Source organism: Urocitellus parryii, chromosome X (assembly GCF_045843805.1).
Source record: "Urocitellus parryii isolate mUroPar1 chromosome X, mUroPar1.hap1, whole genome shotgun sequence".
Lineage (NCBI taxonomy): Eukaryota > Metazoa > Chordata > Mammalia > Rodentia > Sciuridae > Urocitellus > Urocitellus parryii.
This window is the reverse complement of record NC_135547.1, coordinates 88035684-88047983: the sequence shown is the minus strand read 5'-3', so window position 1 is coordinate 88047983 and position 12300 is coordinate 88035684.

Sequence of the window (12300 nt, the reverse complement as noted above, 5' to 3'; positions counted from 1 at the left end):
TAACAAGTTGGGGTGGGGGGCGGAGGTGGTTGCAGGAAACTGTCTGAAAACAACCTTCCATCTCAAGAAGCCCTGAATTGTTTTCTATCAAAAAAAAAAAAGAGAGAGAAATGAATTACAGTAGATGGGGTAGAGAGAGAAGATGGGAGGGGAGAGGAGCGGAGGGGAGGGGAGATAGTAGAGGATAGGAAGGGCAGCAGAATACAACAGACACTAGTATGGCAGTATGTAAAAATGTGGATGTGTAACTGATGTGAATCTGCAATACGTATATGGGGTAAAAATGGGAGTTCATAATCTGCTTGAATCAAATGTATGAAATATGATATGTCAAGAGCTTTGTAATAATAAAAAAAATTTTTTAAAAAGAGATTGGGGGTGTGTCCATAAGTTAGTTGGTAAGGAACCAAGGCTGTGTGACCCAGGACCTAGGTTTCAAATCAGAGCAGTCTCCTTAGATTTACTGCACTCTCTGCTCCACAAATGCACCTTTGAATGCTGTGCTTACATTTGAGACTAGCAGGAATGGATTCCTCACCTCCCTAGGGGCTAACACAGTGATCCAGGGGAAAGATCACTGCATTTGGAATCAGACAGTGCTGGATTGGAATCTGGGGCAAACCCACTTTAAATGGCAACCATAATCTCCACCTTTTGGTGTTCATGCCCCTGTGTACACGTCCCTTCTCCTTGAATGTGGGTGGGACCTGTGACTTACTTCTAACCAACAGAATATAACAAAGGGGATAGAGGTCACTTTGGTGATTTCCTGATAGCATATAAAACACCATTTTGCTAGCAAACTCTCTGTCTCCCCTTGCTGACTCTGAAGAGGTAAACTGCCATGGATCCCACAGCTGTGAGGAACTGAGCTCTGCTGACAGCCACGTGAACCAGGAAGCATGTTGTCCCTTAGTCTAGCCTCCAGATGAGATCCCAGTCTTGGCTAACATCTTGATTTTGACTTTGGAAGACCCTATGCAGAGGACTCAGCTAAGCCAGGCCTGGATTTCTGGTCAAAGAAACTATGAGATAATAAGTAAGTGCTGTTTTAAATGAGTCATGTTGTGGTGATTTGTTATCCAGCATAAAAACTAATACAGAGTCCTAGTTTCCCAGCTGTGTGACTCTGGGCACGTGCCTTCCCAGGTCTTTGCCTTGACCTGCTCATCTGTAAAATCAGAAATGATGACCCAATTGCTTGCCCTGCCCACCTTCCAAGAATTCTTCAGAATCCAGTGAATATGAGGGTTCTTTTTAAATCATATTGTTTTAACAATGTGAGGAATGATTGTTCCTTTTCTTCCTGGAGTCCCCAGGTCCTGTGACTAAAGCAGGTGACCTTGGAAAAAAAGAAGATAGAGAACAACCAACCCAAACCCTCAGAGGTTAAAAACTGACACTGGCTTGTCTGGCCCAAGCTGGAAAACACAATTTTATAAAAACAATCCCTGGAGGCAGACTGAAACATCTCAAGCTGTTTGAAAGACACTGTCATCAGATCCCTGGGTCTGACTCCTTTGGTCTCAGACTACCCAGCAGTCTGGTGCCATGCCTCCCTCACCCCCTCTCTCCCCACCCACCTCTTCTCCAAACTACAGAAGTCAGCTCCAAAAGTCCAATACCCTCATTCCTCCTGGGCCACTGCCTGAGGCCATGGGGTTACCTGGGGACATGAAGACCTGCAGCTGTTGCCAGGTGGAGCCAAAGGCTGCTGACAACTGAGGGAGGGTTGAGTTTATTTCAAAACAGACCAGGAGTTCAGGTGGCCCCCTGTGGCTACTCAGTTTTGTGAACCTGAGCTAGAGAGAAAACATTTGCTGCATGCTGGGGGCACTAGACTGTATACCGGTTGATGGTCTAGCTTGGTCTTCCTTAAAAGTGGCAGAAACATAGGTGCTGATCAACTATCTCTTCAGAGCCCCTGGTGCAAGCCCATTCTGCTATATAACTTGGCCTAATGCATGGAATTCAAGGCCCTGCATGCTCTGGACCCTGCCTATCTCTTCCTCCATCCAGGTGTCCTCTGGCTGTTCCTCAAACACTACTTTGGGGGCCTTCCCTTGGCCATTGGCACTCTGTCATAGAACAGAGAAACCTGTCGTAACTGCATCTAATACTTCTGACATCACTGGACATCACTTTAGGTTCATAGCACCCATAAATCCATTCAGTCCTCCTTACAACAGTCTCATCAAGAATGAACTGAGGGCTGGGGCTGAAGCTCAGTGGCAGAGCACTTGCCTAGCATGTGTGAGGCCCTGGGTTGATCCTCAGCAGCACATAAAAATAAACAAATAAAATAAAGGCATCCTTTCCATCTACAGCTACAAAAACAATTTTAAAAAGAATGAACTGATATCACCACGGCCATTCTATGGATGTTGTATTTGAACATAGGTATCCTGAGAATGAAAGCCATGCTACAGCTTGATCTTTGTTCTTTGATCTATCTCCCTCTCTAGAGTTCAAGCTCTTTTTGAGCAGCAATTTTATGCCCAATGCATACATAGTGTAGTGCTTGGCACACAGTAGAATTTAACAAATGTTTATTGCTTGTGAATAAATGAACACATATTATAAAGAACACAGAATTCAGAGTCAGAAATACTACAAAATATGTTATTTGCAGAAGAATGGATGTAACTTCAGAACATTGTGTTAAGCAAATTAAGTCAAACAGAATTTCAAGGGTCCTATGTTTTCTATCATGTGGAAAGCATAGAGAAAAAAGAAAAAGGGATCTCATAAAATTTGAAAGGAGACCCAGAGGGCAGAGGAAGGGGACCAGAGGGAGGGAGAAAAGAAAGGAAAGGGGGCTACTGAGGAATGAAATTGACCAAGGTATGTTGTGCACATGAATGAATATGTAACAATTAATTCCACTAATACGTATAATGTACCAACTAAACTTCATTAAAAGAAGGAAAGCAAGAAAGAAATCCTAGTGTCCAGCCCAGTATCTGCCATCTAATGATTTTTGTGACTTTGAGTGAGTTAAAATTTCAACATTTTATATCTAAATATTTTAGTATTTACATATACTAGGACCTGGACTGCCTCTGTTCAAAATAAGGCACTACCTCATTAATAAGTCAATGACTGGGTGACCTTGGGCCTTCTCGTATCTTTTCTGCACCTTAGTTTATTAGCCTTTAAAATCAGGATAATTGCCAGGCATGGTGGTGCATGCTTGTAATCCCAGAGAATCAGGAAGCTGAGGCAAGAGGATCACAAGTGTGAAACCAGCCTCAGTAAATTGTCAAGGCCCTAAACAACTTGGTGAGACTCTGTCTCAAAATGTAAAAAGTAATTAATTAATTAAAGGGCCAGGTATACATCTCTGTGGTAAAGCACCCCTGGGTAAATCCACCATAAAAATCTATTAAAAAAATAAAATAAAAATAATTGTAATAACTAGGTCATGGTTTATTACAAGGAAACATGAGTTAATACACACATAGTTCTTAGGACACTGGTACATTGTGAGTGTTTTAATGAATGTTAGTCATTAATGTTATTATTGTACTTTAACATTTTCACATATACAAATAGGGCTAAGAATATCATCTCCCCAGGCTGTCACGGGAATCCAACAAGACAACAAGTGTGGAAATGCCCTGTTACCTGACCAGCACAGAGTAGATGCTAAAACTAAACTTAGCAAATATCCCAACTCATTGTTCAGGCCCTGAAGTTTAAGTTCAGTGTAGCTCAGCTTCAAAATCATAGTGAGCGGAACTGCACCCCTCCCCTGCCCCAAAAATCTGGAAAAGGCCACTGGGTTGGTCTTGGATGTCTAAGGGGCCTACAACTCCTGAATATGTGTGAGCACTGTGTTCTGTAAATAGATGCCTTCCTTCATGTTGTCTGTGGGCCCCCAAATCTGCTGGTCATCTGGCACCTACCCTATAAGAGGCCAGGGGGTGGTCAGGACATGGCTGGAAGAGTCCTTGGGCATAAAAAGAGCAGATTACATCAAGGAACATGACGAGGATATAGAACCTGTGAAGCCTTGGGAAAAGGTTCTGTGCAGGGCACCTGAGGTCTCCACTAAGTGACCAAGGAATGGAACAAATGAGGACCTGGCACTCTATGGGGGAGGGGTGTTGAGAGGCAAAGAGACAGAGACAAGGAGTCAAAGAGAAGCCCAGCAACTCTGGCTCCCTGAAGAAGGGGAGGGAAATAACCACACAGAGCTCAAAACGTCCTGCGTTACCACAATAGAAAGTGCCTGAGAGATTACAGATTATACAAACTCGGCTTTCCAGAGGCAAGAGTGGTTAAATATTGCCCAGGCGGTGGACCCCCTTTGACTTCTTAGGAAAAGTGCCTCATGCACCCAGCCTCACTGAGGGCAAGAGGACTCCAATGAGTTCAGGTGTGCAAAATAATTTATTTTAACAGTAAGGAAAATATGAATTATCTGGAAAATTCCCACTTGGGTTCTCAGAGCCCCTTACTGCTGAAACTGCTGAAGAAGGTTTGAGAGAGGCTATGAAAGAGGCAGGGAACTTCGGGAGACTGTGACGTACCCACCAGACTGAGGGACTGATCTAATGAAGGCTGCGTGGAGTATAAAATCGTGCACCACCTGGGCTGGCTGAAGACAAAAGTGCCTGCAGGCTGCAAAGCTAGAGCAGAACTTCTACATTATTTTCTTGTTTTGTGTATGCCCACAGCGACTAGAAGAGGGACATTTAGGGCCTCACAAGTGATCCAGTGGGTTGGTGGGAGAGGCCTTGGTGCAGTTTGGAAAACCTAGGAGACCACAGACTGGATGTAAGAAAGGCGCTACATGTCACACGTGATGTTGATGTGATTATAGCAAAGCTGTCCTGCTAGAGCCACGTGGCTAGCTGCTTGACTGGCCTGTACTGCAGTCACTGCTCATCATCTGGATTTCAATCTGGATTTCCTAAGCCCCTAATCAGGGCCTAGCCTTTGGAGAAGGCAATTATGGTAGCTACCAAGAGGCTGAGAGCCCTAGTCATTTCTAATTAGGAAAACATAAAACAAACCCTTGGGTTCCAATGCAAAATATGCTGAAGAACTAGATGAGTGGGCTCAGGGACTCCAGGAAGGCAGAGAGGACTGGGTTGCTGAACCTTGAAGTAGAGTTAGATGTGAGAAGATAGAAAAGGGGAAAGTCAGAGAAAGAGGAGAGTCAAGGAAGAGAACAGTGAAATTAAGAGAAGAGCTTGAGCAAAATCTCAGAGGCTAGAATAAGCACAGTCTGTTCCAGATCCATAATTCTCATGCAGTGTAACACCTGACCCCTATTCAAGATACTTTTGCTCTTTGATCAAACAAAGGTTTGACTAAATGGATAGATACTCTATTGATAAGAGAGTAGACCTAGGCCAGAAAACAACCAAGATTAATTCTCTGGATTATGTGACCTTGGATATGTGACCTTGGATAATTCACTTATTTTCTGTGGATTCTGTTTTCCTATCAGCAACAATGGGAGACAGGGAATAGAAGTAAGAAAGTCTTTAAAGTTCATTTCAGCTTTAGTTACCTACAGAAGTGTTTCCCATGCTTCCTCATTCTTTCAAAATACCTAGAGAACCGTTATGCATGCACATTCCCAGAGATTTAGGTTTATTTGATTTATGACGGGGCCTGGACAAGTGTATTTCTCACAAGGAACATAAGTGATTCTGCCACACGTGACTTACAGGCCAGACTATGAGGCAAAATGTCCTGTGGGTTTGCATACAAACAGGGGTTGGAGTCTGTTTCCAGGGTTCTGCATGGCTATAACAGGAACCTCACACCTTCCCTTCCCCACCCTCAATGCCAGTTTTGAATCAGCTGCCACTCCCAATCTAGGGGCATCAACAAGGACCACTCAGTTATAGTGTGTCACGGCACAGTGGTGCCTATCTTCTACACATATGGGGACATGATGCTGACTGGTCATACCCCAGGCAGGGAGGGACTAGGAATGTCCAGGTGGGATGGACTGAGATGCCACTGAATAGGATCAGGCACCCAGACTCTTGAAGGACATTCCCCCTCTTGCTTGCCTCTCCCACATCCACACTTTCCCAACAACACAGCACACTCCAGAAGAACCCAGAGAAGAGCCCCATGAAGTGAACAGGATTTCCCAGATTTAATCAGAGGCAATAACACCAAGAGCCAAAGTCCTCGCCTTACTGAGCCCATTCTGCTCTCAGGATTGGACCTCAGAATTATGACAGTGTACAGGGGAAGGGGCCAGCATGGGAACTGGGACTCTAACTGCTGCTGAAGAAGTACCCCCATGTCTTAGGGAGACAGGTTCCAATCTCCCATCTTCAGCCCCACAGGCTCCTCCTGGCCACCTGGATAATAGGTAGGACTGCAACCTGGCAGACAGGGCCCACTCAGAGCACCAGTGTCAGATGCAAAGGGCTGGAGAAGCCATCTCTGCCACTTTGCAGTCCTTCTCCCTCCAGGCCCTCAGCAGACACAGGTAGTAGATCCCTCAGATCACCCCTTCCTCCCTTCTCCACTTGCCGTGGAACTCCCCTCCCCAGCCTTCCTGCCAAGCACTCCCCACCCAGCTCCCAAGTGAACTGGGCTGCACCTGCAGGCTCCCTGCCTCTGCAGGCACAGAAACCCACTTGCTGGAATGTTCTTCCTGCTGGTGAGCCAGGCCTGCCCTTATGATTTCCTCCTACTCACCTAAATTTTGCCCTCAGGACCCCCATCCAGATAGGATGCTCCTTCTTCCTGGCAGCGTCCTCCACTTAGATGAACACAGCTCACTCTGCCATTCCTACTCCCCAGCCAGACCCCCACTAAATCATTTCATTGATACATTCTTCACACACCATCCACTTCACTCATTCAAAGGGTACAATCCAATGCTTTTAGTCCATTCACAGAGTTGGGCAACACTTACTACAGTCAATTTTAGAAAACTGTCCTCACTCCAACTCCTAAAGAAATCCTATACCTCTTTGTAAGCCATTCCTCCCTAGCACCCAGATCCTGGGTAGCCATTTATCTATTTCATGTCTCTATTGATTTTTTTATGCTGGAAGATTGGGTATCATGGGTCTGAATCCCACTCTGTGAAACTTTGAGCAAGTCGCTTCACTTCAATTTGATTCAATTTCTCCAGCATAAAAAGAAGCAATATTGGTTTCTGCCTCATAGAGTCATAACGAGGCTTAAATGATATAATGCATATAAAGCACTTAGTACAGGGTTTGCTTTTATTGCTGCTTTTTATAAAGCGATTTTCCTGATTATTGCTCTCAGCTTCCACTGGTGTGTTCTCTCTCATCATGATGGAATAGAGGGGTGACGATGCAAGTATTTAGCATATCAGCATACTTAATAACCTATTAAAGCACGGACATTACCCATCAGTATGGGCTGAATACTGAAGTCGAAGCTATACGTTTTCCATCAGGGCTGACACTGACCCTCTTATTTCTGAATGGTGGAGAGACCCAGGGTCCAGGAAGTCATTGGGATACAAAAAGAGGCCCTTGGAGGATACTGGGATGGTGCTACATGTCAATCAGTATGAAATAATTTCAATCATTTTTGCCAGGGATTGGAAACAGGGGTACTCTATGACTGAGCTTCATCACCAACCATTTTTTATTTTGATATAGTGTCTCACAAGTTGTCTAGCCTGGCCTTGAACTTGCAATCCTCCTGCCTCAGCCTCCTGAATAGCTGGAATTTCAGGCATGCATCACCATGCCCAGGTGATTTCAGTATTTCAGTATCCAGTGTGGTCATAATGTCAAGTACCGTCATGTCTGAGCAGTATCACCATATTACCTGCTATGGGTAACAAACTTCTGGTCACACAGATATGTTCTCACTACTTTTTGATATCCACATCACACTGCACAGGATCCTGTTATTAAAACTCTCAGGTCAGCTGAGACAATGCACCCCTGTAATCCCAGCAGCTCGGGAGGCTAAGGCAGGAGGATTGCAAGTTCAAAGCCAGCCTCAGCAACTTAGTGAGGCCCTAAGTAACTCAGTGAGACCCTGCCTCTAAATAAAATACAAAAGGGCTGAGGATGTGGCTCAGTGGTTGAGTGATCCTGGGTTCAATCCCTAGAACAAAAACAAACAAAACCAAAAAATCCCTCAAGCTTTTTTAATTCAGGCTGCTGCTAAGTTTTACCATCCCTTACAAACCTCTACTAGGTTTTGTTTTGGACCCACATTCAGAATCTTAAATTACAAATGTGATTCGTGTTGAATTAGGTTATTTGCTTTACACCAGACCTCCTGAAGAGGCTTCAGTACAGGTAGGCAGGCAGGCAAGGCTGACAATGACAGAAGTGACATTTGGCCCCTATATATGTGAGCAGAAAGAACTCTGTTTAGTCTTGCCCTTGACCATGGCCAATTTGTAGAAGAGGAGATGACCTGGAGGAGGAGAAGGAGATAGCAAGACTATTGAAAGGATTACACCTCCTACCTAAACAGAGATGTGACAAAGCCAGACTAATTCAAATTCCAAGCACTTCCTCTGGTGGAAGTTGTTCTGGGATCAATTGCCAAGACGGAGGCTTCAGAAATGCAGGCAGAATGAGCCTCAGGTGAAGCAGACATTCCAGGAAATCTAACAAAAAGAAGAAAGTAACTGGGAAATTGACCTGAAAGAAGACAGCTAATGGCTTCCAAGAGGTGTGTGTGGCGGAGTGGGGTGGCAGGATGTGTATGACAAGGACTAGTAAATGTGATGGAGGGGAATGGAGGTGGACGTTTTCACTGGGACCCAGACTAGCAAGGTATTTCAAATCTCGTTTGGAGGGTTGGGTCTGGGTGGTCTCTCAATGGTGCTGCAAGTGGAGAGGAAGAGGACAGCTGGTGGCAGCAGGGGGCATGGCTCAGTCCATCTGGGTTGAGTGCAGATAATGTGAGGAGCCATTGTGGCAATGTGGGCAGCCTGTCTAGTGAAGAAGACGGGGGCTTTTCTGAGCTAAGCAGCTGGTATGATCAGGACGACTGTTGGCATCTGGGGATCCTAATGAAAAAAAGTATTAGTTGGATATGGTGGTGCACACCTGTTATCCCAGCTACTCAGGAGGCTGAGGGAGGATGGTAAGTTTGAGGCCAATTTAGGTGAATTATAGAGACCATGTTTCAAAATAAAATAAAAAGGGGTGTGGGTGTAGATCAGTGGTAGAGCACTTGCCTAGCATGCACAAGACCTTGGGTTTACTCCCCAGTACAAAAAAAAAAAAAAAAAAAAGAAGTATCTCCTCTGGAAGTTAGTGGAGCAGCTCAGAGAAGGAAAAGATAGAAATGCATTTCAGTATTGTAAGGTGGGGAGCAGGTATTCAAAAGACCCCAAGATGGGCTGAGAGTGTAGCTCAGCAGTATAGCACTTGCCTCACCAGGCCCCGGAGTCAACTCCCAGAACTGCAGAGAAGGAGATGGATGGATGGATAGATGGATAGATGGATAGATAGATAGATGGATGGATGGATAGATAGATAGAGATGAGGGAGAGGGAGGGAAATGTGAGATCTGAGGAGAGCTGATGTTTACTGATGCTGGTTCTGATCCAAATCTCTCTTAAACATTGTGCTTTCGACACTTGTTATTGAAACACTGCTTCACAGGGCAAGGGCGTGTTTCCTAGGTGAAATCCCCAGTATAGTTTGCATCTTGTTCTCCAGAATGCATTCACGTCCCCCAGGCTAGGTCTCTTTTTTACTTCATCTGAGTTCATATCGTAATTAAGAACTGAGGGTTCTACCTGGGTTCAAATTCTACCCCTGTTACTTATTAGCTATGTCAGTGTCACAAGTTGCTTCACCTGCCTGTGACTCAGTTTCCTCATCTGTGGAAGGATTATAAGGAGAGCAACTGCCTATTAGGATTATTGCAAGGAATCACAGCCCAGATGAAGTTCTTAGAACAGAGCTTAGCAGTACTAATGCCTCAGTAAACATTATGATTTGGATTCAGATTCATCATCCAGTTTAATCCCAGTCCTTCCTGCTTTGTGACTTTTCCAAATGTCCCTAGGTAAGCCTCTGAGAAAAATGATGTTTACACAAAAAGCAATCTCTTCTGCCCTTCTACCAGCCTCCCATTCCGTACTCTGAGCTGTCACCATACTTTTGGCCTCTTCATGACTACATGCTATGGTCACACCTCTCACCCCTGTTGCCCTAATCTAGGGCCATTCCACATATCCTTGACTCCGCCCATATTACCAAACTTCTTCACCCAGGAGGCTACTAACCCTACTCCCTTCTCTCACTCTCTGCCTTCTCCCTCTATTTACATTGACTACCCATTCACTGGTCATACAAGCCAGATACCTACAAGTCATCATTCTAGATCAGGGATCATCAAACTTTTTTCTATAAAGTACCAGACAGTAAATACCTTAGGCTTTGAGGACCCCATACAGTCTCCATTACAACACACACAAAACAGCCATAGAAGGTGCACAGATGAATTGGTGTGGCTATGTTCCAAAAAACGTTATAAATGTAGGCAGTGGGCAAGTTCAGCCTACAGGCTGTAGTTGGATAAGGATTATTGCACACTATAACTGTGTGCTCAAAATACATTCTTTCATTGAACTGATAAAAAGGATCTCCAATCTGTCCACATCCCATCAACTCAATTACCTCTGCCCTGGACCAAGCCTCTGTCATCTCTTGCCTGGACCATTCATTGCAGGAGCCTCCCAATTGTTTCCCCTGATTCTCCTCTTGTCCTACAGTCATACAGCAGCCAGAGTGTTCCTTTCAAAGTTAACATCTGATCGTGATACCCTTCTCTTTAAAACCATTCAATGGTTTCACACTTTTCTTTTCTTTCTTTGGTACCAGGGATTGAACTCAGAGGCACTCAATCACTGAGTGATATCCCCTTATAATTTTTCATTTTCTTAACTTATAGCCATCCTAGTAGGTATAAAAAGTATGTCATTGTGGTTTTCATTTGAATTTCCCTAGTGACTAATGATGTTGAACATCTTTTTTTTTTTTTTTTTTTGGAATTGAACACAGGACCTTATACATGCTACTCAAACACTCTACCACTGAGCTACACCCAAGCCTTGACCATCTTTTAATATGCTTATTACCATTTACATATCTTCTTTGAAGAAATGTCTATAAAATCCCTTCCCATGTGTTCAAATTGGGTTGTTTATGTTGTTGAGTTGTAGGAGTTCTTTACATATTCTTGATATTAAGTCAGGGGCACTCAAACCTGATCATATATATGGTTTTCAAATATTGTTTCTCATTCTTTAGGTTGTCTTTTTCAATTTGACAAATTCTGATTTAGCTATTTTTCATTTTATTGCTTATGGTTTCGGTGTCGTAGCTAAGAATGCATTACCAAATGCAAGGTCATGGAGATGCATCCCTCTGTGCCTTGTCTTGGCTATGTCTGTGGCTTTCTAATATGCACAATGTATTTAAAATGCCTTAATTTCCCCAAGAAACTTTCCCCAGCTTTGGTTCCCCAGACCTCAGGCAATCCTTTGCCCCAGGAATCTGTGTTTTTTCAGTTCAGCTTGCCATGTTTTCAAGTGATGGCAAATGCTTCTTAGCCTGAGATACAAGTGAAGGGAAACAGAGATAAGCCCTTATGTCCATCCTCGTGTAGCCCCAGACAGGTTAGGACAGATACACTCAAGAGTTTACAAGTAAGGTCTCTCCTCTCCTTCTAGAACCAGGGAATAACAGGATCCTGCACAGGGGAAATGTGGGCTAGGACTGCTGCTGCACAGAGGGAAAGATGAGGGAAGGACAAACCAAAGTGCCACTGAGCTTTCCTACTACTTCGAAGTTGATTTTCTTAACTAAGCACTCACTTAGTTGTTGTAAACCTTTCACTGATTTTTGGAATTCTTTTTTTTCTTTTTCATGAGGAGGGGTGGTGTACTTGGAATTGATCTCAGGGGCACAAAACCACTGAGCCACATCCCCAGCACTATTTTGTGTTTTATTTAGAGACAGGGTCTCACTGAGTTGCTTAGCACCTCACTTTTGCTGAGGCTAAATTGAAACTTGCGATCCTCTGCTCTCAGCCTCCCGAGCTGCTGGGATTACAGGCAAGTGCCACTACATCCAGCGTGATTTTCAGAATTATGATAAAATTGGTTCTGTTCTTTTTTCTTTCTTTTCAGTGTTTCTGTGGGAGGGCAGAGCACCCACAAGCCCTATACATGATTCTGATGTAAGCTCTAGTTGAGAACCTGTGGTCTAAAATACCATGTGGCCCTCAAACATGGCTCATCTTCCTGGGGATGCAGCAGGAGCCTTTTTGTGGCACTCTGGCATCTCTATGTCT